Source organism: Canis lupus, chromosome 1 (genome assembly GCF_048164855.1).
Source record: "Canis lupus baileyi chromosome 1, mCanLup2.hap1, whole genome shotgun sequence".
Lineage (NCBI taxonomy): Eukaryota > Metazoa > Chordata > Mammalia > Carnivora > Canidae > Canis > Canis lupus.
Window position 1 is genome coordinate 82,733,799 of NC_132838.1, and position 27,334 is coordinate 82,761,132.

Here is a 27,334-nt window from a genome sequence, read left to right on the forward strand (position 1 = left end):
TTCTGAGTGTAGTCTGGAGACAGGTGATCTGGTTCATTGTCTTGTCCTCCAAACATGTCACTTACTCCTTGTGTCCTTTTCCTGTCATTCAGTTGCATCATGTTGGCCATGACAGGTGGGTGTTCCATGATCTACTTCTGTGAGACCGAAACCAAAAGGTTAAGTGAAATACTAGGAATGAAAAACATGTGGAAGGAGAGGAGGGTCAGGGTGGATGGGGTAAATGGGTGATGGGCACTAAGGAGGGCACTTGATGGAATGAGCAGTGGGTATTATACTATATGTTGGCAAATCAAATTTAAATAAAATATATTTTTAAAAACCCACATACTGTTTCCTGTATTAAAATTCTATTATGGGGGCGCTTGGGTGGTTTAGTTGGTTAAGCCACCAGTTTTTGATTTTGGCTTAGGTCATGATCTCAGGGTCATGAGATCAAGCCCCGAATCAGGCTCTATGCTCTGTGGGAAGTCAGCCTGAGATTCTCTCTCTCCCTCTCCCCCTGCTTCCTCCTCCCTTTCCCTAAATAAATAAAATCTTTAAAAAAAATTAAAAAATAAATTCTATTATATACTCTTTCTCCTACTTCTTGTGTATGTACTAGAGGATAAAGATCATCTGGGGCAGACCTTGCCTTCATTTGGCTCAAGCTATAATGGCGTAGATGAAAATGTATTTGGAGACCAGCAAGGAGAGATGGGTTTCCTTCTCTATCAGGTCAGGCAAACTGGCCAACTTGGGCTAATACATTTTAGAATCCACAAAATGAAGGGATGACACAATGACTGTCGAGGACAATCTGACTCCAAAGATCCATTATAAATATCTATTAATTGAAGGAGAGAATGAGGAAAGGGGTAGATGTAAAGAGAGAAAAAATTTCAACCCAGCACTTGCTTCTGGCCAGCACCATGACGGAGCTTGCACATGTGACCCTGTTGAATCCTCACAAGGACGTTGGGCTGTAGATCGGTTTTTCTCATTCCCATTTTGCAGCTAAAGATACAGAAGCTTGTGAAGGTTGGCTGACTTCTTATGCTGAGGTTAACATCCAAGCCACGATCTAAACAAAGCTTGTGGAAAGCAGAAAACTGAAAGAGAGAGGAGACATATGTCCAGCATTGTAATCTGTGGTTTTGCTCTCCAGACTTTCTGGACACAACCTGTCCACAGAAGCAGGGAACAGTCTCCTTGTGGATGTGAAACGGCCACAGCACTTTTGTCGTCTCTACTGAGTTGTTCATTTAGAAAGACAACTAAAGCAAAAATAAAAATTAAAAAGTAAATGAACAAATAATGGGTATTTTGCATCAGAAACAAGAATATCTTGATCTAAGATAAATTTGTGGTTCTCTAAATATTTTTACCAATGCATTTTGACAATCTCCTTCACACCTCTGCCCTATATTATACTTTGCAATAATAATACTAATAATAGAAAAGTGAAAAAATCATTTTTTAAACTTGAGCTCCAAATGACAATGAAATGTGCTGTTCTTGACTTCAAAAAGTTTGGTCATTAACCGTCTTTCATTGTACTTGGAAGCCTCATTGGATTTCTAACTGTGTTGTTTCCTGAAAGCTTGCTGGATATGATGACACTCCAAATACACTGAACAGAATTAATTCAAGAATAAAAAAAATCATTTCTCCTCGTGTGTCTCAATCTGATATTTGCCATATGGGAAGCTCAGCATTATTCGCGCAGCGGGCTAATTTATGGCAAACACACATCCACATTCAGTGAAGATGGGAAAACACAGCCTCTCTCTCCTTTATTTTTATAAGATCGACTGTGGACTTTTTTCTTTGCTTTGCCTGCACTGATTCAAATTTAACTAAATGCAGACTCTCTGGCAATAGGGGTGGGAAGTGGGCTGCTGCTGATGGGTACAAAAAGAATATCAACAACATTCAAATCGCATCTAAAGAGATGGAGAGAATCCCGGAGTTTTATCATGGCCTGCTTTTTAGATGTGAGAATCCAGACATCAGAGTTGACTAATGAGATGTTCTGATGTTTTACTGTGTTGGAAGATTCCCCATTGCCAACTAGGGGTCATTACAGCTAGAAACTCTGTAGTGTTTTAGAGTTGAATAATCACTAATTAATCTTTCAATTAATCCATTTTCTCTTAACTAAGAAATAATCCCATGTATGTTGGCTTTGCTTTTTGACCATCGTTCATGGTTGCCACATAAATAATAACCCTTGTAAACGTGGGGTTGCACATATATCTGTGGGCTTCATTACCTCATCCTTAGAACTACAAAGTTGAGTTCCTCCCAGCGAGGCCTTTGCCCAGCTTCTCCATACCTGGTGTGGCAGTAGACACCACAGAGATGTGAGTGGACAGGGAAGAGCAGAGGCCCAGACAACAGAATGTTATTCAATGGTAAAGCAGGAAAGCCTCCTCACTGGCCAGGACTAAGGTCTCACAGCCATGAGCATGTGAGAAAACCTTGTGGAGATGCTTGGTGGTGTCCAACCAAAGAGCTTTCTATTTTACTCTCAGGTAGACTCCAAGTGGAGGGCCTTCTGAGGGAAGCTGCATATTCTATTACTCTTTTTTTGTTGTGAATGTTGCCGCTGATTCACTAAGGCCCATTTGGAAAGGGATACCTCCGCATGGGAGCCTGCTAGAATAAAAACTTCAATTTGGAGAGAGTGTGATTCCCTGATACTGTGGGAAGCCCACTGGATGAGAAGCCTGATGTCTCAGAGTTGAGTCTTGGCTTCACTACTCACTAGTACTGTGAACTTCAGCAAGTCCAAACTTCTTTGAGTCACATTTGTTCTTCTATAACATGGGAATTATAGTGATTGCTATGGCTACGTCAAAGAGTTGTGAGGTCTGATGGGACGATGGTTGTGAAGACTTTTGTAAAAGGCAAAACACCACCATCTTTAGTTAGTTAATTCAGTCTCCTATAACAGAATACCATAGACTGGCTGGCTTAGCAACAACAGAAATTTATTTCTCATAGTTTTAATGGGTAGGAAGTCCAAGTTCAAAGTGCTGGCAGATTTGGTGTCTGGTGGAGGCCTGCTTTTATTTTTTCCTTTTTTTTTTTTTTAATTTAAAGTAATCTCTACTCCCAATGTGGGGCTCAAACTCATCACCCCAAGATCAAGAATTACATGCTATACTGACTGAGCCAGCCAGTCACCCCAAGGGTCTGCTTTTTAGTTCTTGTTATGTCTCCACATGGCAGAAGTAGCAAGGGAGAGGAGCTCCCAGGGCACAGGGCCATTCATGGGGCTCCACCCTCATGACCTAATCACTTCCCAAAGGCCCCAGCTCCTCACACCATCACGGTGGGGATTAGGTTTCAGCACATAAGCTGGGATGGGATGGAGGTGGACACACAGACATTCAGTCTATAGCAACCACCAAAGTGAAAGGGATGATTTGTTTTTTTTGTTTTTTGTTTTTTTTGAAAGGGATGATTTGAAGGTAAAGTTTCCTGATGCTTATATTACCATAAGGTGGAAATGTACTTGGAAGGGGATTCTCTTAAAGCTGTGCATTCAAAATATTTTCACAGAAGTATAAAAATATCAGTTGTCCATCTGAAAATATGGGGATGTAGCCTAAAGACAATTATGAAAAAGCCTCAGGCTTCCAGTAGACGCCTTCCTTAGGGATAGATTGACTCTTGGGATTTCATACTTGCTCTTCCCAGTGAGGCACAGTCCGGACACCTGTCATATCTCCAGCATGAAGCTTATATACACATATTTTTTTTTCTTTTTTGGAGAGTTAAAATGGCAAAACAGAGCCTTTGATTTGGGTCTTGGTTCACTAAGATGAATGAAACCTGTTTGAGCGACAGCTGTGTGCCAGGAATTTACTAGTTCCTGTGCATCTGCAAATCTGAGCTTTGCTCTCTTCTTCCTATCAGATTTGTGATCCCTGTAATCTCCCATTGCCCCACTCAGGTCGTTATCATCATCAAATTGGTTGTCATTAGTCATTAGTCATAATGACTAAGATGTCATGAGTGCTTAAATTGTGTCTAAATTGTGACTAAGATGTCATGAGTGCTTAAATTGTGTCTAGCATTGCTCTAAGTACTTGCTGTGCATTAGTTGAAGGCACTACACTGTCATCAACATCCCCATGTTACATACTCATGTCAAAGACTGAGTTTTACCCAAAGGCTGTAACTAGTAAGAAGAGGAGCTTTGTCACCGAGGAAGTGAAGCCCTATAATCAAGTATGTGAGCACTTTGCCTCAGGAAGCTTTACAAAAGGGAAATGAGTGGTTTGTGAGTTCAGGTCCAGCATAATAATTTTTAACCAGGTTTACAAGATATTATTAATATTTTAAAAAGAATGTCTTTGCCTATGCTAACTCTACCCCTGGTTAGAGATACGTCTCTTTACTGGAGTGGATCTGGCTAGTGAGTTAACATCAGTTACTTCATGCCATTTTGACTCTTGTGTCTTCAGTGGAACTTAGGAAATGCATGCCTTTAGGAGATAAAAATCTTTCAGAGAAAGGGGTGCTGTAGTTTGGAGGATATCCCAATCTATCACACAAATATTATCAAATCGGGTAAGGGCACAAAGAACTTCAGCTGCTGGTGATGGCTTCAGAAGCCAGTGACTCTGGAGAAGAGTATTGAAAGATGAAGAAGAAGAAGAGCCAAGTGGAAAAAGGGGCAACAGACATCCTAGATGGAAAATGTTGTGAGGCCATGTGTGAAAGAGAAAGCATGGTGACTACAGATGACAAGAAGCCAGTGTTGCTGAGGACAGGAAGAGTAGAAGGTTGTAGTCCGAGGTGAGTAGATCAGGAGAATGGGCTGTGAAGGGTCTTGGGCACCACATGACTAGACCTGGCTTTCTCTTGAGCTGGGGAAGCCTGGAGTGCTGAGGGGGAGTCTGTGGGGACAGTGTGGTAGATGGTGCCATCAGGGGGCCACTCTGCAGCTGCAGAAGCTCTGGACCAAAGCAATGCCTGTGGTTAAAGAGAAAAAGGGATGAGAGTGTGAGCTGTGTGGAATTTTCTGCCTCAAAAAAGAAATGAACAGGGGTGTCTGGGTGGTACAATTGGTTAAGCTTCTGACTCTTGGTTTTGGCTCAGGTAGTGATCCCAGGGTAGTTGGATCAAGCCCTGCCTCCGGCTCTGTGCTTAGTCTGATTGAGATTCTCTCTCCCTCTCCATTTGCCCCTCTCATTCATGCTGTGTCTCTCTCTGTAAAATAAGTTATTAAATCTTTAAGAACAGAAATTAGCAAGAAGAAAAAGTGAAATATATACTGAAAAGATAGTAAACATGGCAAGTGACCAAATTTTTTAAAGTCATCAATAAGATTAATTGTATACCACATTGAATAAATTGGTACTAAAGACAATAAGATAATAGTAGATAAGTAATAAAACAACACAATCTAATAATAACAAGAATAAAAAAACACTTTGGTGACGTGACATTAAGAGTAGGTGGAACAAAGAAAGTGATATAGTATGTCAAAACAATGTAACAATGAGTAATTTGGAAGTAGAATTTTGGAGAAAGAAGTTTTCATTGAGTTTAAAAAATTGATAGGACAAATAAAAAGTGTGAATTCCTAACTGGAATTCTCAGATGTAGCACATTCAGTGACTCCTTGGTAGAGAAAGGAGATACAGAGTATCCCGGAGGACAGGGAGCATCTATGGTCTTGCCCAGAGGACTCTGAAGGCTCAGGAGCAAAACCTCCATCCAGGGGAGTAATCAGTCATCCTTCCGTGGCTTTGGTGACTGTCTCCCCTCAGGCCTTGCACCCATGTACCGCAAGGAGCCCCTGCGTTTCTAATTTGCATGACTCCATTGAGGATCATGCTGTAAAGTGCAGTCAGTAATAAAGGCAGAGGAGCAAGTCTAGGAGGAAAAAGAAAGAGAAGATAATGACTTTGATTTGGAATGTTTTGAATTTTAAATACCTAAGATTAATCGAAGGTGATAGAGCCACAATAGGCAGTGTCCATTGAAGATAGTAAATACAAGTGTGGGCACACACGTTAATAGTGGGGATGGAAACAGACTTGAAGGTCAGTGTTGTTCTTGTGGAGAAGGTCAAAGCAACAGAGAGAAGAGAGGATTGAAAGTCCTGTATTGGGCATAAACATAAAGACAGGGAAGCAAAGGCTAGAAGCTAATGTGTGTCAAGAAAGAAGTCTAAGATGGCCAGAAGCTAGTGCCAGGATTAGGAAAATTAATCTCATGACTCTGGGCTCATCAGTGTAATTCTGATGGATGGAGATTCCTGAAATGAGCCCTGCTGTTGACTGTGCCTCATGGAGACAGAGACAGTGATTTCTCAAAGTTCTTTGTATCCTTATTTCTTTTGACCAAGCTGAACTTAAATCTAATATTTCTTTGAATTTCTGCTGTTGGCATCAGTTCAGGTTCTTTTTTTCCTTCCCTATAAACATCAGTTTAAAGATAACCTCATTCATCAGACCATCAATGAACAAAGAGGGATGGAACTTGAGAGAAATCGGTCGGAGCACCTGAGCAGCCTGGATACTCTCCAAACCTGGTAAATGATTCCTAAAAGATGAGAGAATTCAAATTCTGGCTTCCACTGAGAATTGAATATTTCCCCAACTGCCTGGTGCACAACCCCAGCTGAGACCTAATGCAAGTATTTTGCTTAAGAGAGAACTCGCAAATGCGAGGTGCTTCTAACAATATGTGTCAAGCAGTGTGTAGCCGATGGTAGGAGTTAGATTTATGCATATTGTGGTTGTCCATTTCCAGCTGCTTTTGTGAAGTCAAACTTTTTTTATGTTAACAGATCACATTATTATCACATTTAGTGGAGAATAATGAGATATGATGGTGATACATCATTGGCAGCTCGTAGTGCCATTTGAAAACATGCTTGTTTTTAAATCTGCAATAATAGGTCAAAGAGAGAGAGAGGCACACTCTGGCATGCACACAGCCACAAGCACAGCTCTTAGCGGCGAGTCCTGAGTAGCTCTTTGTAAATGCTTTATTGCCAGAGTGTACCTCAAAAGTGGCTCACAAGAGTGCCCTGTTTCTCCCAATTAATGAAGGGGATAAAGACATCTCAGAGTTGAGATAAGTGACCAGTGGGATTTGCTCAAATTCTGAGGAACACTGTTAGAATGGAATGGATGGAGGTTACCTTAAGGGATTGGTGCTGCATTGATTCTGTAAAAAGTGTGTTTGATGTTGTGAAAACAAGTGTTCAAGTCACTCAGTGGCTATGGGAATCACAGCAGAATGCTGTAGTTGCCATGCTGAATTGTCAAAGTATTTTCTACAACCAGCCGTCTATTCTGTTTCTCTCTGTTTTTCCTTTATCTTTCTTTCCCCTTCTCTGGCTTACCCTTGGAGAAGTATGGATGGAAAGAGAAATGAAGTGCATTATATAGGATAATAGAAGGTGTGTTTTCTGTCTTTACCCCACACCCCAAGCCTTGAAAGCATTTCTCCTGTGGCTCTTGCAGCCCATAAATTTATCTAAACCTTTGGTAATCAAGTTGTATTTCAGTGTGTGCTATTTTGTGTCATAGAGAATCCCATAGTGTCCCTATTTGGCATGAGGTAAGATATTCTATTTATTAAAAACTTTATACCATTCAAGATTTAGGAGATGAAGAAGAGCCTCTTGGGCAGAGGGTATAATGTATGATTGACATGTCTGGGGAATTAGGAATTAGAGAGATTCTGCGTTAGCTCGTTGAGAGGGTGCTGATGGTGATGACAAATAAGACAAAAGGCTGCAGAGAGGTGAGGTCCTAGAGAGCCTTAGTGCAAGGCTAAGCATTTCAACTTTACACTGGAAGGAAACAGAGGAGAGGGATAAAGGACTCAATCATCTTCAGACTGTAAAATGTCAATGGTGTCCCTCAGGAGTTTTCTGGTTCCAACAGTGATTATTTAAAACTAAAACCATTTGCATATGGATGTGGAAGAGAGAATACGTAATTAAATTCCCATAACTGCATGTAACATTGAGTTTTTCCAGGTTAAAAAAAATCGATTGGGTGGATATTAAGTGGAATGACATTTTCAAGTATTGAAAATGGGCATAAAAGTAAAAAATGAATTTCAGTGTGTATGAAGACACTTAGGATGATAGCGATTAGATCATTTTCTCCTTAAACATCATGCCATGTGCTATCAAATATAGCCCTGGGAAGGTCCTGAGACTCGTTTTAGAGGTTTATTGATGCCTTGGGCCAGTACTTCAGGAAAAAGTAAGTCAAGCATTGGGCAATAGGATGAATATATTTGGACTTTTTTCTAAGATTCCATTTATTTATTAGAGAGAGAGCATGCACATGAGCAGGGTAGAGGAGCATGGGGAGAGGGAGAAGCAGACTCCCCCACTGAGCAGAGAGACCTGGATGTGGGACTGAATCCCAGGACCCTGAGATAATGACCTGAGCCCAAGGCTTAACCCATTGGAGCACCCAGGTGCCCCCATATTCAGTTCTTGAATCAAATGGAAAATGTTATTCTATCAATGTAGAAAGACCACAGTGGGGAGGTAGGAGCTAAATATTCAAAATGAATATGGCTACATACAGGGAGAATGCTGGCCTCAGAGCAGCGTGAGAGACCAAATGTTACGATGTCTTTGTTTCACAGGTTAGAAAGTGGAGGCTAGAGCAAATGAAAGGCTTGGTCACAGATACAGAGTTCAGGTGGCAGGGCCAGGATCCTGACCTTGTAACCATGGTTCTCATACCTCCCCTGCTTGCCCACCTCATGGTCAACACAGGGTTCAGTTTGATTTGTTATATATGTCCTGTGAAACCATCAAGATTTTCTTGCCTATTTCTCTTTCTCCTTGGTAATGCTGGCTTAGTGACTACATTTCAAACCCTGAATCATTGTCAAATAAACACCCACCACAGGATCAATTTTCCTGCTTACCTTATACGGAATACATCAATTTATGTTCTAATGTCCTTCCCCATGAGCAGACGGTAGGCATCGGACACAGCTTGTTGATGACCCAAGATGGCAGTAGCGTACCTCTCCTTGAGATGGGAAAGTAAAAGACAAATACAGGCCAGGATAAGGAATCCAGACTCCATGAGGATAAATCCAAGGGGGCCAGACAGATCATGGGATCCCAGAGAATGGGCAGTGAATTCTGGGAGGTTAGGAGGCATAGAAATGAGCAAAGGAAGTCAAGGCCATTAAGAATTTCTGAGGAGAGGGACCCCTGGGTGGCACAGCGGTTTAGCGTCTGCCTTTGGCCCAGGGCGCGATCCTGGAGACCGGGGATCGAATCCCATGTTGGACTCCCGGTGCATGGAGCCTGCTTCTCTCTATGCCTGTGTCTCTGCCTCTCTCTCTCTATGTGACTATCATAAATAAAAAATTTAAAAAAAAAATTCTATAAGAATTTCTGAGGAGGAAGCAGGGACTCAGTGTCACTTTATAAAGTAGTTATCTTTTGTGTTTGCATATGGGGTACTTAAAGGGGCTAAAAAGTGTGCAAAAACACATCATTCAGATGTTATATTTTCATCTTGCTGTTTCCAGTGACACCAGTCATCTCAGATACACCAGACGTGTGGCCTCAGTTGATAGTCACTGGCCCTTCTTATTTCACTCCTGGAAACATGTGCCAGCATTTGAGGTGACAAATGACAGATGTCAGCATACCCTGAACTTAAGTCAGGAACTTCCCGTGATGTTGCAGGCTTCTGGGTCTCACAAATCGTTGCTCTATTTCTTCTCTGAGTGCATAGAATGATAGTACTTATGTCACTGGACTGCAGGCAGCAACAAATGAGGTAAGCTTTGTAAAGCTATTCCTGAAGTGCCTGCCACATACCAGGCCCTCAACACATCATTTTGTTGACCTCCCTGAACAGACCTCACAGGTCACAGGACTGCTGGTTAAGGAATGCGTAACCAGGTATAGCTGATGTTCAGTAAGTGCCTACTTTGTTTCTGGCTCTGTGCCTTTCTGTTGAATCAGTACAATACCTACGTGCACTGCTTTCGGCATTTTAAAATATACCAATGAAATATAAGATAGGTAATTTGTGGGACCAAGAGGGGTCTTAGCTGAGGTCACACAGCTGTGTAATAGCAGGGTTACAGTTAAAAGCCAAGACTTCTAGTTTCGGATCTGGTCCTCATTCTACCATGTAACTCATCTCAGCCATCAAGATGTCCAGTAGGCTTTGGTGCATTGACTACTCAGAAAAATAGTGGATGCAATGTGTAGCTGATGGTAGGAGTTTATAGGAATGGATATTTAATCTAGAGACACATTGCTGCTAGGACTCAGAGTAGATTAGTTCTTTGCATATTGGTCTCAGTGCTTATTGATACACTAAATATGTGTTATAATTAATTAGGATGAAAATCAGAAGAACCCAAGAAAATATCTCCAAACCAAGTTATACTGCTTGTAACACCAATGTTTTATTTTTACATAACATACGTCTAGAGAACTTAGCACATGAACAGGTACTTTTAGATGCGTCTTAGAACAATTAACTCATTTAATCCTGGTAACAACTCTGGGAAGAAGTACTATTGCTATTTCCATTTTTCAAATAAAGAAGATGAAGAACAGAGAGAATAAGAACTTTCCTCAAACCATATAAATATGAAGAAGCAGAATCTGACCCCAGAATTCATACTTTTTTTTTTAAGATTTATTTGTTTGACAGAGAGAGAGAAACACACAAGCAGGCAGAGTGGCAGGCAGAGGGAGAGGGAGAAGTAGGCTCCCTGCCTAGCAGGCTTCAATCCCAGAACCCCAGGATCATGACCTGAGCTGAAGGCAGATGTTTAACTAACTGAGCCCCCAGGTACCCAAGAATTCATGCTCTTAAGTACTTTACTGCTTCTCTAAAATGATAAAAAACACCAAATGTTTCCCCCAATAAAGGACATAGTTTCACTCATTCTATCCCTTTCTAGAAGTTCTTCTCCTCTGAGGAACTGGAAATCTTTTCTGATTATCTTGCCTACCTATACCCTGACCCCAGAATCTCCATTTTCTTTGCTGTCTACCTCAGTTACAGGGAATTATAGAGTCCAGCAAGGTAAAAGATGGAACATTGAGATATTTTAACTGGCACCTTCATCTGTACTGTATGCTAAGTAGTAGGGATAGAGGGAAAGCAAATACACACAGTTCTTATCCTGTGGAGCATTCAGTCTAGTGGGCGAGCTAGACATTAAGGAATCACACAAATAAATGTGTATTGCAAACTAATGTAAATGCTATGGAGAAAAATATAAGGTGCTGCTCTCAGAAAATGCAATAATAACATAACCTAAATAACATAACCTAATTTACATTAGATGGGGAGGTTGTGCAAAGCTTCCTTGGAAATGTAATTTTTAAGCTTATAAATCAAGAGTACACTATAGTAGAAGAAGACTAGGGTTAGGTGTGTAAGCAAAAGGAATAGCAGTAGAAGGCTCTGGAGTAGGAAATAGATTGACACCTTCAGGAAAGTAGCAGAACACCCATTAGGATCGAATGGATCACAGTGAGTGTGGGGAGGAGAGTGACGTGGGATGGCTGGAGAGGTGGCCAGGGTCAGATCACACAGCACCTCTCAGGCTAGAGAAAACAGTTTGGATTTTATTCGAATTACAGTACAAGCCATTGGACGACTATAAAGGAGGGGACATTGCAAAGAATCAATGGGAAGAAAGTAAGAGCTCCTAGGCCAGGGGAGAAGTGACAGGGGGCAGCGGAGCAGTAGGAAACAAATTGAAGACATACTTCTGAGTTATGATGAATAGGGTTTGTTGATGGACTGGCCATGGTGACGAGTGAGAAAAGATATGTCGTGGGTGAGTCTCAGGTGTGCAGTATAAAGATTTGGTGGAGGTAAAGACCATTTACTGAGATACAAACATGGAGGTCAGGGTGGCAAGCACACCCCAGCTTTGCAGTGTAGTCTGAGTGGCTGACAGATCCCTTCATAGATGACTCCTGATGCCCCTGTAAGCTGACTCCACTGTAGCTCTCTCTGTGCTAACTCTGTGCCAACAACTGCTCAGGCCTAAAAAAGAAAAAAAACCCAGCTTTTTTTTTAGCTTCACCTCATGCCTTGGTTTTAAATAAATCTTAGACACAGATGGCCCCAAGAAATGGTCTTGCAACTTTTCTTCCAGTTTAGGAGTTTTGTTTTTTGATAGACTTCACTCCTTTCTACAAATTTGTATGATTCCAAATTCATGGTGGTGGGGCCTATTTTATGATTTATTTACTGGCTAATAATCAGGAAAAGATAGAAAATATAATTGGATCATGTAGTTATCACTAACTAGGTTTTTAAAGCTTTCTATTTTTTTCTTTTCTTTTCTTTCTTTCTTTCTTTCTTTCTTTCTTTCTTTCTTTCTTTCTTTCTTTCCTTCTTTCTTCTTTCTTCCTTTCTTTTCTTGGATACTACATAGGCCTGAAAGTTTAATTGTGCCACTTTTGGCATGTCTTTTTATGCATTTATTGAATTAGAGGCTAACAAAGATAATTCGTTGAGAAAATACCATTACTTTTCCTAACAATGAAATCAAGGCTCCTTGTCCAAAAATGAAGTTGAGTAGTTACCAGAATCTACCTATTCTTATGGATTAGTTTTTGTCATTTCCTGTAATAGACCTGCGTTTTATCAGTGGCCCTCATATGATTTCTTTGTGAAAAATATTTCTCTGTAGAGAAGAAAGTTTATCATTTGGAATGTTAAATGCAATTATATTGACATATGGTGATAATGGGATAAAGCATACGGGTTAAAGGTTGCGGGAACCATGGCTTGGCAATTAGCGATGTAAATGAAACATTCATTATCCATCATGCTGAGAAGTTGATGAACTGTACAGTAAATCTGAGCCCACAGTCAGGACTGAGATAAGTCATTTCAGACAATACAGTGGAGTATTTATGAGCACTAGGGACAATGTTGCAGATTCCTGTCATGGAGATTTCTTTACCTTATAGTTTATCATGAATAAAGACCTTACAGAGTCCAGACCACAACTCTTTCCTTCCATAAGAATATACATGAGATCCTAAAACTTCCCGTTAAAGTGAAGCATTTTTGAGAGCTGTGATAACTAAAGATGAACAACTGGAAATTTCCCCAAAAGTCCATTCCATACAAAGATGTTTGATAGACGATTTGTCTTGAAGAAAGGCTTTGCTATCTTGCAAAATAGAACCTGGATTTTGGAAGAAAACTATACATTTAAAGATCTCCGTCTTTCCCCCAAAGAATCTTAATCCTGCAGGTTGGATTATGCAGAAATAACTGCTGTTTTTCAGTCCTTTACCAAGCGACAAAAATAACATTATGATGATATCTGAAAAATATTTTTCTAGGCTTTTCACTCTGCCATTTATTCTCTTGTGCATATTCTAAAGTGTTTCCTGTGAACATGAGAATTGTCCCTCCAGAAAATGTGAGTCTACATTGATTTTATATTTTATTGACATCTGTTCTTCTCAGGTTTTTAAAAAGTGTAATCATATAAAATAGTGTCTTCAAAAGTGAGAATGAACCACTGAAGAAATATTAAAACTTTATTTATGGTAACTGGTGACACAGCTGGAAAGCTCAAGAAGTCAACAGGAAAGGAACTTTAGAGCCGTGATACTCAGCCTTAGCCCAGAACCAGAAATTCCTTTGTTAACAGCTCAATTTGTTGAGGCTCCAGTAAGGACAAATCAGGTCATGTCCAAGCAGTGAAACCTAATAATCAAAATAACATCTGATGTTCCTTAAATTTGACTTCATGCCATCTCTCAATTCTCCGCCACATATGTTAAGCCAGACATTGTTCTAAGCACATAGAATAAATAATTTATTCTTTTAATAACCCAGAAAAGTAGGTCTATTTTTTTTTTTTAATTTTTGGAGGGGGAGAATGGGCAGAAACAGAGGGAGAGGGGGAGAGAGAATCTTAAGCCTGTTCCATGCCCAACTTGGAGCCTGACATAAGACTCAATCTCATGACCTTGAGATCATGACCTAAACCAAAATCAAGAGTCAGACGCTTAGCTGACTGGGCCACCCAGGCTCTGCAAAGTAGTTCATACTATTACTCCACTTTATGGATGAGGAACCTGAGGCTCAGAGGTGAAAACCATCATCTAATCATCCAGGTTCACCCAGGTGGTAGACATTTGGGTTAAGCCTCAGAACCCAGCCCTGTGCAATCCAGAAGTCCTCATCAAACCACTTTGCTATATTGAGCTTGCTCCAAGTTGATCTCCCCCACCTCTCACCATCTCATTGTTCCAGTTGTGCTCCAATTTGGAGACTTCTTTTTCTACATCAGTAGACATTCAATGCCTTCCAGACTGTCTCCTATCAAACCAGAGACAATTGGTCTTTTTAGACTTTAAGAGACAATGATCCTTACCAAGAGTTAATTTGTTGAATTTGTTTTCCTGTGTCTTTCTGTGGGGTAAAAGGCTGCGTTTCTGCCCTAAGGGAATGCTAACTATCTCTAAAAGAGGTTGGATCAGCTCGGTCCTCTGTTTAAAAGCACTGTAGACCAATGGCCTACAGCACTGGTCCTCAGCCTTGACTCACCTAAGAAACTTGAACATTTTTTATTCCCACGCCTATCTCCAGAGAGACCCTTTGCCACTTGCCTAAAGGTCCCTGAAATCTTTCCCTGATCCTTTGTCCCTGGCAGTCCCAGATGTCTGGGGTCATTGCATTTCCTTGTTTGTCCTCTGCCTGCTTCCTGCTTCTCTTCTCCTCACACTCTCATGGCTCAGCAGTTTGCAATCCCAGAGGCCATGGGGCAGAGAAGAAAGAGAAGAGCCCTGCAGAAAGCTGGCTGGATGGCAGTGCAGCCCCAGATGGGGAACCCAGGCCTAAGAGGAATAGTCTACAAGTGCCGAGAATCTCAGCTGAGTGGAAGAAAGATCCAGGCTCCTTTTCGGTGAATGCTGACAATAAGAAAGGGAATTCAAGGGAAAGTTTGATGATTCTTAATCATACAAAAAACTTTATAGAGACAGGAAGTTACTCCAGGAAACAGAACTGAAGCCAACAGTGTAGAAAGTCCCAGAATCACTCCATTTTTGGAAGTCCTTTTATACTACTAGAACTATCTAACAATTACAATGAATTAATTATTCTGGTTCCCTTATAAGAAAGTGAGGTGTCTAATTATTGGGGACATTCAAAGAAAGGATAGATTACTATCACAGATATGATGTGTGATATATTCCAGTGTTAGCTTGAGAGATAATCCAGGTGCCATTAAAGTCTTTCCATCTTTAGAATGCTGTTAATCATTGATTAACAAGAGTAAGAAAAAAAAAAGAGTGAACCATATGGAAATTATAGATATTTGTAAGCAGTAGCAGAAAAATAAAAATTTGATTCTCTTGTTAAAATCAGTATCACTTTCTGGAACTCCTTAACATTTCTTTTAAACTCCTATATGCTAATGTTATAATTTTATATGCCAATAACTATAAGTTGTATTTGATTACAAAAGGGAATTGTATTCAGTCATAATCATTTGTTGATTACTGGGGGAGTCTTCAGTCCATCACTTTGAAGAAGTCAGAGAAAACAATGACTTGAATAACAGAGATCCTAGTAGTTTTGGCCATTAATCAGGACTAAGCTTCTGAAAGTCACGAAAGGAGTTGTTTATGAATCCATTCTGGTTATTTACGTCATTGTACTCCTCATAAAACAGCCCTATATATTCTACCGAATCAATGTTTCATTTCTGTTTACTGTGTTATTAATTTTTTTCTCATGAGTTGATTGCCCTGGGACACTGGAGGCTGTTTTTCATAGTTGTGAAGAAACAGTGTTTAAAAGTGAAGTTCTTGTCTCTTTGAAAACCTGGTACCCGGAAAGCTGATTTGAATTTTTCAAGAGGAAGTAAGAGCAGGTAGGGCTAGGAATGCGCCTTAGGAAGGGAGGTAATCGGATTGGTAGAAAGATGACAGTCACAGCAGATGTGGTAGGACCTGGTGCTGGGCGGAGCCAGGAGTGAGAGCTTATTTCAGAAATGGACTTGTGTCACTGACCTGAAGACCAGGCGAGCAGTCCCTCTGCATTTTCCAGAAGATAAAAGAATCCTAGGAGGATTCGCCTGCAATGGGATGATACAAAACCAGGTTTACACCTAAGGAAGCTTCAGGAGTTCAAGGAAGAATGTAGAGATAATGTCATCCTTGCAAACCCGAAATATGGGGAGAGGAAGAAAATGCTTTTTAAAATGGCAAAGTAGAAGATGGCCTGGGGATAATGATGCTCCTCTTTGTCACTGCGAAGAGGTGCATTCTAGCTGCATGCTTTCATCTATAGCTCGCATGTCCTGAGACCTCTCTTCTTAGTCCTCTGGTCTTTCACATGGTGCTTAGTGAACAAGGCCATCTTTCCCCCATGTAAACATGATTTTCTGTCTGATCCTACTCATCTTTATTTGGCAAGTGACAGAAAGAGTATTTCTTCCTCTTTGGACTGAAGTATTGTTTTATAATTCACTGAGTGATCACAGAGTACCAAAAACTTGACATAAATTCTTTCTGTTTCTTATAACCTCTCTGTAGAGGAGAAATTAACATGCTCATTTTACAGATGAAGACATTGAGGCTCAAGGACAAAAAATGTCACTCACAGCTGATGACAAACTTGAACTGGTGTTCTGTCTCTAAAATCTGCAATCTCTTCATTCCCCACAAGCACTAGATCCCATCTGGCCCCTCCATTTTGATTAATTAATTTATTTTTAATTTTTAGTTTTAAAAAATATTGTATTAATTTGAGAGAGAGAGAGAGCATGGGGGAGGAGAGGGTCAGATGGAGAGCAAGAAGCAGACTCCCAGCTGAGCAGGGAGCCTAATGAGGGGCTTGATCCCAGGACCCTGGGATCATGACCTGAGCCAAAGGCAGACATTTAAATGACTGAGCCACCCAGGTGCCCTTGGTACCTCCATTTTTTTTTTTTTTAATAAATCAGGAGAACCTAGTTCTCCCCATTTCTTTTTTTTTTTTTAAGATTTTATTTATTTATTCATGACAGACACAGAGAGGCAGAGACATAGGCAGAGGGAGAAGCAGGCTCCCTGTAGGGAGCCTGATGTGGGACTTGATCCAGGACCCTGGGATCACGACCTGAGCCGAAGGCAGATGCTCAACCACTGAGCCACCCAGGCAACTTCCTGGGCCCTCCATTTTGAACCTAAAATTTTTTTTCTTAATTTCTCTCTGATTTAGAGAAGTAAGCCTATTCCTTTCTCTCTTTTCTGCCCGAGTTTTCAAGTAGATAACCTAGTTATTATTTGAGACAATCTAATTAAGTTTAGAATATTTGTCCCTTCCTAGCCCTGCAGACTTAAAATAGATCTGCTGTCTTCTAACCAGTCATTTTGTCTGGTTTACATTCACCCCTTCTCTTCATAATTCCCGTTTCTGTACTTGCTTTCTCCCATCAGTTGCTTCCCACTTTCTTTCCCTAGGGTTATTTTTTAACAAAATTAATTAACACACAGGGTCTCCTAAGTAAGTTTCCTTGTTAAATTCCCTTTACCCACCAGTTGTAACATGATAGCAGGGAACAAGAGGTTCTGAGTTATTATTGCACATGTTTATATAAGGTATATTCGTTTGTGTGTGGTGTGACCCACTGGGTGAATGTGGGACAATTAGGAAGCCAGACGACATGGATAAAGAATAGATTGTTCAACATAGATCAGTTTTGCTTCCAGTTTTTCATTCTGGTAACCTCCCAGGGTTCAGAAAGATTTCTCTTTCTTCAGTGGGTACAGTTTGTGGGTACGGTGAGCTGTCTATTTCATTCTTTCTCAATTGGTACCTATATTAATTCAGAATTTTTTGAGCTGGGTGAATTCTTACAGTGACAACAGAAGACCACTGTGTGAAAGTCAAATTAGCCTGGGGGCACCTGGCTGGCTCAGTCCGTAGAGCACATGACTCTCGATCTCAGGGTTGTGAGTTTGAGCCCTACATGGGCTCAAAGTACAGAATACAGAGATTACTTAAAATACATTAATTAATTAAAATAAAATAAAACACACCTTTAAAAAGAAAGGAAAATTGATGAGAAATAAGTATGTGCTTAAAATAATAGAAAGTAGGTGAAGGTGATAGGATATCAGGTAATACATTCTGATTTAAGAAATTGTATTGCTGACTTGATTTGATTTTTGTTTCTTAACATAAATTGTTCCTTTTCCCAGAAGGGAAGGTTTTGGAGCAAAGATGAACTTTTCCAGTTAGTGGAAAAGAGCAAAATGTGACTTGCCCCCACTTCCCACCTTTGGTGAGAGCCACCTAGATTTTGGAATCCTTGCGTGGCTACCTGTCAATAACTTACATCATCAAAAGTGGCATTTAGCCTTCCCCAGGGGAGAAGACGTTTGCACAGTCGCAGGGGCTGTCTTTGGTTTGCCTTTAAGAATTTGCTAGAACTTGGAAACAGTTAGTTCCCAGGGTCTCAAGGCTACATCTGAACTAACTAGAGGTTGAGTAAGCTCTACCCCTATCTCGCTATGCTTTCAGATTTGTTCAGATTGTTTAATTTTTTTAAAGCAAAATCAGTATTTTTGACAAGATGATCGTGAGCATTGAACTGAAGAATCTATTCCTCAGAGGGTACCTTCATACCAGGAGCTAAGCAGCCATGGCAACTCTAACTTCTGTCTGTAATGAGCACCGATGTCCACACAGGAAAGAGCATTCACTTTTGGCACCAGAATCGAGTGAAAACAACAAATGACAGACAAGAATGTCTTGTTCTTCAGCAGCGGGGGAGCAGGGGGAAGGCCTGGTCTAAAGCCAGGAGTGAGGATCATGGATTCACGGGTTAAAAGGCAATGCATGTTGCACCAAGTGCTCTGTTCTCTGACTCCTTGTGTGGCTGATTTGCTGCAATGTTGCTTTGTTTTTGGAGTCAGGATACTGGAAGCATCTTAATGAGCCCACTGAGTTGCATGCTGTTTGTATTGTCCTTATCACAAAGTGAGTGTTTGCACTGCTGTTTAATCAAGTAAGCTGGAGCGGCTTTTCCTTCCTCGCTCAGCATAGTCTGCAAAGCACACCTGAGTGGTCTGTGGCCTTTGCGGGCAGTGCAAGGAGTCTGGTGGCTTCTCCCCTCCGGAAATGATTGGAAATAAAAACAGAATGTATTAGCAGATTCTTGGGTCTCTTCCAGCCAGGATGACATTTAGGTTTGGTTTTCCTGTTTTCTGGCTCTCACTGAATTTTCTGAAAGTCAATTTGCTGAATGGACATTTAACAGGCTTTAAAAATAATGCGATTTGCCACAAACTGTTTTGATGTATATATTTTACAGCCATTCAGGACTCTGCTTAGTATTGCCTAACCCAGGCAGCCCAGGCAGCCCGGGTGGCTCAGTGGTTTAGCGCCACCTTTGGCCCAAGTTATGAGATCTGGGATCAGGTCCCGCGTCGGGCGCCCTGCGTGGAGCCTGCTTTCCCTCTGCCTGTGTCTCTGCCTCTCTCTCTCTCATTCTCACTGTGTCTCTCATGAATAAATAAAATCTTAAAAAAAAAAAAAGTATTACCTAACCCCATCCTTGACCGCTCTGTTTAAAATAACCACTCCCATGCTGCCACCCTGCTAATAACCCCTCACCCCGATCCCACCTTCATTTTCTTCATCACACTTGCCCCCGTGTGACCTTACTATGGTCTGTGTCTGTCTTCTGGCCAGCATGAGCTTTACCTTGAGTAGGGGCTTTGTCCACTTCTGTAGCTCTCACTCCTAGAAGAGTGCTCAAATATAGTAGGACTTCAAACCGTCTTTACTGAATGCTGAGATAAATAATTCATATTAAACAGCTTTGGAAGATTTGACTTGTGAAAGCAAGCATGTATTATTTTTGTATTTAAAATGGTTGCCAAAGTGAAATGTTTTTGGTAGTAGGAATTATGCAAAATAAAGATTTACAAGTTCTTTTTTTAAAGCATAAAATCCATGCAGAGTGTTACACCACACAAATGTCCAGTGGTCTATGATTAAATCGTAGGGAGATCCAAACATAGATGATAAGATTTAGAGGAAGTGGTCAGAGTAGGGCAAGTTGAGTTACACATTTTATTTTTCTGAAGTGAGTCTTTTCTTTTTTTTTTTTTTAAGATTTCATTTATTTATTCATGAGAGATACACACACACAGAGAAAGAGAGAGAGAAAGAGAGAGAGAGAGAGAGGCAGAGACACAGGCAGAGGGAGAAGCAGGCTCCCTGTAGGGAGCCCGATGTGGGATTCAGTCCCGGGACCCCAGGATCACGCCCCAGGCCAAAGGCAGGCACTAAACCACAGAGCCACTCAAGTGTCCCTGAAGTGAGTGTTTTCTAAGATGACTTTAACTTCAATTTCCTTTGCAAGCCCAAGGAAGGTAGAAGGCCTGAGAAGAAATGAGAAGTGTGGGCTGGAGGTAGAGATTTAGGAGTCATTCACACCAAGATGCTAGTTCAACTCTAGAGTATGAACACCAATCCCAGGAAGAGAACCATGCCTGTGTGATCCTGCTCTGCAGGCAGCAATGTTGGGTTGACCGGCATGGCATGGCTGGTAGAGCTGGATGGGGGCAAGACCTCCTCTGACCTGTCACTGTGATGCGTGTAGCTGGACAGTAGTCCTTAAATCACACAAGAACTAATGCAAGGTCCAATTTATCATTACCTCCAGCTGTTTTTGCTCTTTCAGGAGCCTAAGTGAGGAACCGAGAGCTCTGGGAAGTCAGGGAAGAAGGGAGTAGTGAAGGCCCTGACAAGGAGTGGAACAGTGGTCTGAGTGAATACAGGAGCCCAAATTCACTTCCCTTGGCTGGGTTTTTGTATCACTGCTAGAGTTGTGCTGGGTAGGCTGTATTCACTTGAAGACTCATGAAGGACTGTGTAAGTCACACAGAGAAAGCTGATGAATCTTTAAAGTTCTGCATAATAGGAGAAGAGAAGGAAGAGAGGTCAGTAGAAGCAGCAGGGAGTAGGAGACAAAATCAGTCTCCACTCTAGGCAATCATATGTCAAGGATCCCCAAATGTTCATCTGCCCCTGAGCTCAAAACCTGTATCTCTACTTTGCCTACTTGACATTTCCATTGAAATGTCCAGTAGGCATCTCATATTTAACAATCCTAAACAGAACTTTTGACTTTTTCCCTAGCTCTGTGCTGCACCATTCTTTTTGCCGTAAATTCCTTCAATGGCATTTAGTAAGTGTCTTCTATATGCAGGTTCTATTCTAGATACTGGCAGCAGAATGGTGAATGAAACAAAAATCTCTGTTATCAACTTATATTTCACTTAAGAATAGAATATCTCATGGAAGCCAAGCCATGGCTTGTCCAACACCAAAAGGCCTGGGCCCAGCCACCACCTCTCACCCTGGCCAATGCAGTAACTTGACTGGTGTCCCTGCTCCTACCAGTCTGCCGCCCCATCTCTACGTAATGACTGGAGTCATTTGTATAAAACTCAAATATAAGCATAGATTTTAAATTGACCTGCAACTTTAAATCTATAGTAGCTTCCAGTCGCTCTCTGAATAAAATCCAAGCTCATATCTGTGACCCACAAAGCTCTGCATCCTGTAGACCTTCCTGCCGCTGACATCTGCCATTTGCTGTCTTGGCTGCCACCACTCCAGCCATTCCTCTGTTTCTATAATCCGCAGGGTTAATCGGTTCTTTTGCACTTCCTGGTTCTTTTTTCTGGAATAATCTGACCTCACAATTTGAAGGACCTAGCCATTTCTCATCATTCAAGAATGGCACTCATATGTCATCTTATCACCTGCCAGACTTCCCCATTTAAACCTCCCTTTTGCCTCATCCTGGTATTTCCCATCACACTATGCTACATATTACTGGGTGTTTTGCCATTATTAGAAATTATCTTTTTGATTGATTTACTTGCTCTCTGTCTCTGTGCACTAAAATGTAACTCCATGAAAGCAGTGGCATAATCTTTCTTGTTGGTTATCATATGATCAGTGCCTGACACAGAGAAATTGTTCATAAATATTTGCCCAGTCGACCAGTGAATAAATGATATTAATGAGTGAGGAACTGACCCTACACTTGCCTAACATGTAATCTTATAAACTTTATGAAATTGATATCCACAGGTCCTTCTGGTGAAGCCTAGTCCAAACAAGAACTCCCTTCCTTGGTATATCTCTCGAACTATGTAACGTACTCCAAGTACACAGCCTGTTGCAACTCACTGATGTGTCCTTTCTTCTCCTGTTCCTTGACTCATGGACACCACTCACTATGTAACCACAGAAGAAATCTTCCTCTTTCCCATGCTATCTGCTTCCCTGGCCCTGTCCCATCTTCCCATTCAGTGCTCTCTTCATCCATTCTAGGACCCCCAGCATATCCCATGCAACACACACTTCACCCCAACTGCTCTTCTCCAGTAGCTACCAATGAGGTTTTCAATCATTCACTCCTTAGAGAAAGTAAAGGAGGTGGAGAAGCTGAAGAGATCACACTTCAATATTGGGGATGGGAAATATGAAACTTCACCTGTTTATCGTTTTTGCCCCATGACAGTCCATTGGAGGAACTGGGCAAATCAACTGTGGATTTCTGGTTCCTGTGCTAAGTGTTATGATTGGGTTTTCTCTGGGAGAGAGTAGAGAGGAGCCACGTTTAATTTGGAATTTGGGTGAGCACTTCCAGAAGAATGGCTAACATTTATGTCATAGCTCACTTAGCTTCCTGAGCTTCCTACATAATTTACCAACACCTACATGGCTTACAGTACAACAGGCACTGTACTAAGTCCTCCTCAGGTAACTTGTTTAAACCTCACTCAGCTTGCACACCTGGGTGGCTCAGTGGTTAAGTATCTGCCTTTGGCTCAGATCTGATCCTGGAGTCCCAGGACGGAGCCCCACATGGGGCTTCCTGCTCAGTGGAGAGGGGGAGTCTGTTTCTCCCTCTCCCTCTGCACCTCTCCCTGTTTGTGCTCTCTCTCTCTCTCTCTCAAATAAATAAATAAATAAAATATATTTTTTAAAAACTTCGCATAGCTCTATGAGGCCTGTATTCATATTATTATCCTGTTTGATAAAGAAACTGAAATTAAGTAACTTGCTCAAGAACTCATAACCAATGAGTGACTTAACTGGGCTTCAAACCCAGGTGGCCTGGGTGCTTATCCTTATACTATAATAGTACCCTGGCAGAAGAAGAATTCAATCTTCAAATCCCTTGAGATAAGCAAGCCCTCAAGTAGGCTTGAGTAGTAGTTATTCAGGTGGAGAAGGAAGAGGCTCGTGGTGGACCAGATAGAGGTGACTAGGTATGTCACATAGGCTATTTTATCAATTAAAAAAAAATTGCAAATCAGAAAGTGAATGCCCAGTGTTTGCTGCCCTGTTAATGTTGTAACAGAAAGTGCTTTATGTGGTTTGCCTGGAACAAGATTGCCAAACTGCTGGGAGACCAGTGTATCCATGTGGGCTTCCCACATGTCAGCAGTGGAGCTCATGGTGCTCAATCTGATACTGTATTGTCTTTAAGCTGCTGTATACCTACACCTACACCTACATACAAGAGTCTGGGTTAAAGGAGGCAAAGTCACTTCATATAGCCTGTATTTTGAACACATAAAAAAAAAAATGAGGAAACTTGGAGTTTTGGCATGGGCGGGCCAGGAGATGGGAGTAAAATGACCACAAGCATCACACAAACTCTTTCTAAATTTGTTAAGAGATGGAACTAACATTCGTGGAATCTGCAGATTGATGTAGAACACCTAGGTACTAAACATGGATTTTAAAGATGGGCCTCCTCCAGAAAGCTCAAGCCAAGCAGACATCTAGATTATTTCCAGTTATAGGCACTCTCTCCTCACATTTCTCCACCTGCCACTCCCAGTTTTGTTATTAATAGGTTATCTGGCGATGACTTTGGATGACTTCTTTCTGTATTAACACACATTTAAAAAAATTATTTGAGAGAGAAAGTACAGAAGCATGAGCAGAGAAAGCAGAGGGGGAGGGAGGGCAGAAAAGAGTCTTTTGCAGACTCCATGTTGAGGGCAAGCCCAATGCATACTGAGGCTCAATCTCAGGACCCTGAGGTCATGACCCTGAGATCATGACCTGAGCTGAAACCAGGAGTTAGATGCTCAACCGACTGAGCCACCCAGGTGCCCCTTAGTACACATTATGATGAGATAATGAGAGTATTGCCATTAAAGATGTGGAAACACATTAAATCCTTATAGAACTCAAATGCAGCATTTTTCAATGGATGAAGAGAATTTAGGGCAATAAATCACTTTTCCCAACAACACTAATATGGTGATTTCCAGAGTGCCTTAAAGATCTTTGTTCTAATAGTTTCTTTTTGTTTAAAGTTAACAACCTTAAAAATGATTTTGGAATTTGTTCCAGATCTTTCAGGGGTTGTTAATGTATGATTAGGAAAGATTTTAAAGCAATTAAAATTATATGACAATAATTTGAAGTCTCCTTGTAAATATGATAGGGCTCAATTGTTTGACCACAGGGGATACATAATATAATACAGCTTCAAAGTAACATTATTTAAATAATAGTTTATGAATCATTTTTAAATTGCCCCTATAACTGATATAATAGCTTTTCATATAAAGTTATAAATGATGTATTTCAAAAGCTAGATAAGGTAGATGGACATTTATATTGCTGTGTTTGGAGCTTATGTTTGTTTTTTTTAACCTTTATTCTCAAGTCAAAATTGTTGAAAGAAATATTTTTAAAGTGTTTGGTGAGAAGGACATATTTTTGTCAATGTTTTCTAGATTTTTATCTTCCAATGGAAATTCAGAGCCACCTAGTGACCAAAACCAAAATGTCTAAGATAAAAAACGACAGCAACAACAACAAAAAACTCTTCCAGCAAAAGAGAAAAATCAATCATTTGACTCTGTTCTTCAATGCCTGAGGATAAAATTACACCCAGCTCAGGTCTACAAAATGAGAGTTCCCACAAATTTGATAGGATGAGTCTTTAGTTCATTTGGGGGTTAAAGACTCCAAACGTAGATTTGAGATGGTATGGATGGTGAATTTTTGCAGTTTTAATAAAAATACCACTTTAATATATGAGATTTGTGTGACCTGTACAACTATAAGCTACTGCTCCCTGCAGACTCATATCTTCTTCCCTGATAATACCTTCTACTCTCGTGCTCCCTTCAGCAGCACATATACTAAAATTGGAACGATACAGAGATTAGCATGGCCTCTGCACAAAGATGACATGCAAATTCATGAAGCGTTCCATATTTTTGAAAAAAAAAAAAAGAAAATACTTTCTACTCTGAAGCAGTCTATGTATTTTATCTCCTGAGCAAAGGGGCGGGGGGTGGGGGTGGGGGTCCTATAGAAGATAGGGCTGATAGCAGAAGGAATGAGTAAGGAGTAAGGTCTGAGCAAGTCAACACTGCCCCACTGAGGCTTCTGATTCATATTCAATTTTGAGCATAAGGATTCAGGCAATTCAATTTGGTTTGATTAAATTCAACAAACCTCTACTGAGTCTTAACATGTAAAAGTTTCTTGCTAGGCAAGGATGTGGTTAACCCACACTGTGTTTGGGAAGCCAGAATGTTCAGTTTGGTTGAAGCAGAGTAAGTCTGGAAGAACATAATGGGAGTTGAGGGTGGGGGAGGTGGGGCACCATCATGATGTGGAATAAAGTCAAGGTAAGATTTATGAAGATTAAGCTGGATGCAGCTTGCCCAGTATAGAGATGGCAGGAAGAGCAGTTAGGTTATTTCGATAGTTTTGGGCAGAATGCATAAGCATACAAACTAGAATTTTTAGTCAAAAGGACACCAATGGTCACACAAAAGAAGAATGATCTTGGTACTGATATGGTAGAAGATATTATAGAGGTTAACTCTGAAATCTCTGCCCTGGATGATGAGGAAAGAAAAATTATACCATTAATAGAAATAAGGACCCCAGGGAAGTAGCTGGCGTGCCATGGGGAGAGTATGAGTTGGTCCTGGACATCCATTCATTAATTCATCCATTCAGAAAAATGTATGGAGGGCCTACTATGCGCAGCTGCTAAGGCTGCAGTGACGTCAGCAGGCTCCCACCAGGGGGGAGAAAGCTAGCTCCACTTCTGCACAAGGGACCTGATTAGATCCAAGGGGCCAGCTCTTAGCCAAGTACGTCATTTTAATTAATTTATTTAAAAGCCATAACAACTCTGAAAGGTAATTATTATTATGTTAGTTGTATCAAGGAGGTACCTCAAAGTCAAAGAGATGCAGTGATGACTTCACAGTCACACAAGAACTCTGTGACAGAGGCAGGCTTCCAAAGCACTGTTTCCATGATGTCTCCAGGGAGGGAGACCCAGACAAAGAGGTAAGGATCAGGGCCTCTGCAGCCAAGAGCTCTCCAGTTAGTTCAGCCGCCTCTAGCTAAAAGGAGCTTGTTCTTCCCATCTGGTCTGCTTCCCCAGCTCTGGGCCTTGCTCTGGAGCATGGCAGGCCTTACAGTTCTTGTCCCTGTTTGTTTGCCACCTTCGGATCTGCTCCTTCCTGAACTTTCTGAGGCCTTCCTGGCTTCACTGCTGGGACTGGACCCCTGGTCAAGGGTGAGTGTGGCATAGAGAAGGGTCAGAGCTTTGGCTTTGAGATCTCAGCCATTTGTTACCTGTGATTTTTTTTTTTCTTTCTGGACAGATCCAGAAAAACCCTCAGGGATCAGCCTTCTCATCTGTAAAATGGGACAGATATAATGTGGGTGAAAGTGCTATTGGGAGGTTGTAAAGTTCTATGGAGCGTCAGGTGCCTGCATCCTTTCCAAATACCTGGACTCAGCAGAGCCATCATTTCTTCTCCTAGTGATTCCCACTCCATTCTTCTACAACTCTCTGTAGTACTGATCCAGGATCACCCCCAGCACCTGCCAGGCTGTAAACGCATGTAATTCCTCTGAAACCAAACCAGTACTGGCTGGACAGGACAGAGAGTTCAGTTCCGCTTCTTAGTTTCATCAAACCAGCATGTAGAGAAGTTCCATACAGTTTGCCCCCAAAGCTTTGGTACAGTTATACATATTAATGGTGTGAGAAGCATAAATTCTATCAACTTAAAGAGCTACATTTGGAAGTACAATTATTTTCCTTTCTTTTACACCTATGTAGTTTTGTAAACATTGAGTAATCTTGAAGCTTTATATTTTCATTTAATCTCCTGATTGGGGAGATTCAATTCAATTTTGAGCATAAGGATGGCATTTAATCTCCTGATTGGGGAACCCGGATGGCTCAGCAGTTTAGCGCCACCTTCGGCCCGGGGTGTGATCCTGGGGTTCCAGGATGG

The 27,334-nt window shown here is 41.1% G+C and overlaps 1 protein-coding gene, 1 long non-coding RNA gene and 1 other non-coding gene across 8 annotated transcripts in view; 2 read left to right on the top strand and 1 right to left on the bottom strand.

Annotated features, from left to right (window-relative positions):
- The window catches only part of PRUNE2 (prune homolog 2 with BCH domain), a 256,690-nt gene that overhangs the window by 102,957 nt on the left and 126,399 nt on the right, over nucleotides 1-27,334 (top strand). The gene's annotated exons all lie outside the window — the stretch shown is intronic.
- On the bottom strand, nucleotides 646-26,339 carry LOC140639318 (uncharacterized). 2 transcript variants are annotated; one of them, XR_012036068.1, is made up of 5 exons: nucleotides 19,710-19,823; nucleotides 16,028-16,092; nucleotides 8,911-9,017; nucleotides 4,847-4,968; nucleotides 646-1,256 (listed from the first exon to the last, which is right to left on the bottom strand). It is a non-coding gene; the product is annotated as an uncharacterized lncRNA (long non-coding RNA). The 2 variants fall into 2 exon arrangements; XR_012036074.1 differs by lacking the exons at nucleotides 16,028-16,092; nucleotides 19,710-19,823 and adding an exon at nucleotides 26,255-26,339 and having other exon boundaries at nucleotides 648-1,256.
- LOC140608710 (U6 spliceosomal RNA) lies at nucleotides 25,178-25,281 on the top strand. The gene has a single exon (XR_012010686.1). It is a non-coding gene; the product is annotated as a U6 spliceosomal RNA (small nuclear RNA).